The sequence below is a fragment of the Erpetoichthys calabaricus genome, chromosome 11 (genome assembly GCF_900747795.2).
Source record: "Erpetoichthys calabaricus chromosome 11, fErpCal1.3, whole genome shotgun sequence".
NCBI classification, from domain to species: Eukaryota; Metazoa; Chordata; class Cladistia; order Polypteriformes; family Polypteridae; genus Erpetoichthys; species Erpetoichthys calabaricus.
The window spans coordinates 88,999,869-89,003,909 of NC_041404.2; positions in this window are offsets into that span (position 1 = coordinate 88,999,869).

A 4,041-nucleotide genomic window follows, 5' to 3' on the forward strand; every position below is an offset into this window, starting at 1 on the left:
CATGAAGGAAGTGTGGGATGGGATGAAGATCATTACTGGCTGCAGCTTGAAGTGGGGTGCCACCATCGAGAGAGATGTGGAGAGAGCAAACCAGATGAACAACTTCTTTAACAGGTTTGACCACCCTAACCCTCACCTCAGAGTACTGCATCCTCCATCGATCCTTCTGCTGATACCAACATAGCAGAGAGTTTCCCCCCACCCAGAATTACAGCAGCCCAGGTAAGCAGAGAGCTGAGGAGACTTCAGGCCAGCAAAGCAGTGGGTCCAGATGGAGTATCGCCACGACTGCTGAAGGCTTGTGCGTTGGAGCTGGGGAGTCCTCTACAGCATATCTTCAACCTGAGCCTGGAACAGGGGTGTGTCCCAAGGCTTTGGAAAACATCTTGCATCACCCCAATTGAAAAAGGTATCATGTCCTGGTGAGCTGAATGACTTCAGGCCTGTCGCCCTGACATCACATGTGATGAAGACCATGGAGCAGCTGCTGGTTCACCACCTGAGGCCACAGGTCTGCCACGCCCTCGACCTTCTGCAGTTCACATACCAGGAGAAGGTGGGAGCGGAGGATGCCATCATCTATATGCTACACCGATCCCTCTCCCACTTGGAGAGAGGCAGTGGTGCAGTAAGAATTATGTTTCTGGACTTCTCCAGTGCCTTCAACACCATCCAACCTCTGCTCCTCAGGGACAAGCTGACAGAGATGGGAGTAGATTCATACCTGGTGGCACGGATCGTGGACTGTCTTACAGACAGACCTCAGTATGTGTGTCTCGGGAACTGCAGGTCTGACATTGTGGTCAGCAGCACAGGGGACTGTACTTTCTCCGGTCCTGTTCGCTGATGACACTGCTATCGTGGGTTGCATCAGGAGTTGGCAGGAGGAGGAGTATAGGAACCTAATCAAGGACTTTGTTAAATGGTGCGACTCAAACCACCTACAACTGAACACCAGCAAAACCAAGGAGCTGGTGGTGGATTTTAGGAGGTTCAGGCCCCTCATGGACCCCGTGATCATCAGAGGTGACTGTGTGCAGAGGGTGCAGACCTATAAATATCTGGGAGTGCAGCTGGATGATAAATTGGACTGGACTGCCAATACTGATGCTCTGTGCAAGAAATGACAGAGCCGACTATACTTTCTTAGAAGGTTGGTGTCTTTCAACATCTGTAATAAGATGCTGCAGATGTTCAATCAGACGGTTGTGGCGAGTGCCCCCTTCTACGTGGTGGTATGCTGGGGAGGCAGCATAAAGAAGAGGGACACCTCACACCTGGACAAACTGGTGAGGAAGGCAGGCTCTATTGTAGGCACAGAGTTGGACAGTTTGACATCTGTGGCAGAGCAACGGGCACTGAGCAGGCTCCTGTCAATCATGGAGAATCCACTGCATCCACTAAACAGTATCATCTCCAGACAGAGGAGCAGCTTCAGCGACAGACTGTTGTCACTGTCCTGCTCCACTGACAGACTGAGGAGATTGTTCCTCCCCCACACTATGTGAATCTTCAATTCCACCCGGGGGAGGGGGGGGGGGTCTTGGGGCTGGGGGGGTTTTAAAGGTTAACACAATACAACATTATTGTCTGTTATACCTGCAATTTTATCATTCTTTAATTTAATATTGTTTGTTTTTTTTATCAGTATGCTGCTGCTGGGGTATGTGAATTTCCCCTTGGAGATTAATAAAGTAAATATCTATCTATCTATCTATCTATCTATCTATCTATCTATCTATCTATCTATCTATCTATCTATCTATCTATCTATCTATCTATCTATCTATCTATCTATCTATCTATCTATCTATCTATCTATCTATCTATCTATCTATCTATCTATCTATCTATGGTCAACCCTTCATCTCACTTTAGCTGGAAGAATTAACATTGTTAAGATGAATATCCTTCCTAAGCTTCTCTTTTTATTTCAAAACATTCTAATATACATCAATAAATCGTTTTTTAAGAAATTAGATTCAACCATAACCTCATTTATTTGGAATTCAAAACATCCACGTATCCAAAGAGCGACCCTACAAAGACCTACAGTGGAAGGCGGCATGGCTCTACCTAACTTTCAATTTTATTACTGGGCAGCAAATATACAAGCTATTAAAACCTGGACATGGGCACAAATAGATGAACATACATCGGCTTGGTCCGTAAAAGAAATAAAATCCTGCAGTACTTCTTTATATTCCTTGCTTTGAACCCCAATGCAAGTTATCACCAATATACTAACAACCCAATTGTGCTTCACTCACTCAGAATATGGAACCAATGTAGGAAGTATTTTAAGATAAAGAAGCTTTTATCTGTGGCACCTCTGCACGAGAACCACCTTTTTCCACCCTCTCAAACATATGCAGTTTTTAATGTCTAGAAAACATTTGGGATTAAATCACTTAAGAGATCTGTACATAGACAACGTCTTTGCATTCTACAAACAATTACACTCCAAATTTAACTTTCCAGCAACACATTTCTTTCACTAACTTCAAATCAGAAACTTTGTTAAACAGAACCTGCCCAATTTTTCCCACCTACCTCTATGCCGGAAAAAAAACTGATCAGTCTTGAGAACTCAGACAGCATTTCTGCAATATATAAAACCATTTTACAGTCCCTCCCTTTCAAAGATCCAAGAGTACAGTGGGAAAAGGATGCAGAAAATCCACTCGAGCTCCATATGCACAAAGCATACAATTATTCAACTCAAAATTATATATCGAGTACATCTGTCTTGCTTAAAATTGTCCAAAATGTTTTCAGGGCAAGATCCAACCTGCAAACGTTGCAATCAAGTTCCAACCTCACTAGGCCACATGTTTTGGGCCTGCACCAAATTAACATTATTCTGGACCACAATCTTTAAATGCCTATCAGACAGCATTGGTGTCACAATCCCTCTTATGTGAATTTCCCCTTGGGATTAATAAAGTATCTATCTATCTATCTATCTATCTATCTATCTATCTATCTATCTATCTATCTATCTATCTATCTATCTATCTATCTATCTATCTATCTATCTATCTATCTATCTATCTATCTATCTATCTATCTATCTATCTATCTATCTATCTATCTATCTATCTATCTATTATTTAAGCTGTCTCAATATCTCACACAGATACTTCTTAAAGGTTGTTAAGTTTTTTGCTTCAACTACATGTTGGGAATCAAACTAATAGAAGTGTGACTTCAGAGTGTAGTGTGTTGATGGGTGAAGAATTGGCTAAAACACAGGAAGCAGAGTGCTATGGTACAAGGACCCTATCACAATTGGCTGATGTTAAGAGTGGTGTCCCACAGAGGTCAGTACTTGGGCTGCTGCTATTTTATATTTATTTATATATATATATATATATATATATATATATATATATATATATATATATATATATATATATATATATATATATATATATCTACTAGCAGTATAAGCCTGTGCTGTGAAAAGCATGGGGTCCTAGAAACTATTGAAATCGTCTGAAAAAAAATGAAATGCAGAGATGTCAGGTAGTTGAAAGGAATTAGGGCATCTCTCTCCTAGGAGTTTTTGTGTTGCCGACATGTCCACATCGTTTATGCATTAGTGGCTAAGCGACTGTTTTTATTCAGAGGTTTCCTTTTGCCGGCTTTCTTGCCTCGCTTGTGTATTAGCCACTAAGTGAGTGACTCTTTCTTCGTAAGGTTTCGCTTTGCCGTCATGCTGGCATCGCTTGTGTATCCTCGGAGGTGGAGCCCTTACCCCGACTCCACCTCTCACTTCCGGGCTGGACAGACACACACACTTCCACTCATAGACGTTTATATATAAGACTAGGGGGATCTGCCCCCTGCTCGCTTCGCTTGCTCACCCCCGGGTTTGGTTTTTCCGGATATACAATTTAAAGAGATTATTTTCATTTGAATTTTTACATATGCATTATTTTCACTTTTACTTTAAAACTTTTGTAAAAACAATACTTGTCCTTTATTTAAATCTCTTACTCGCAGGACGTATAACGCTGCTCGCGTTGTGAAAGGGGG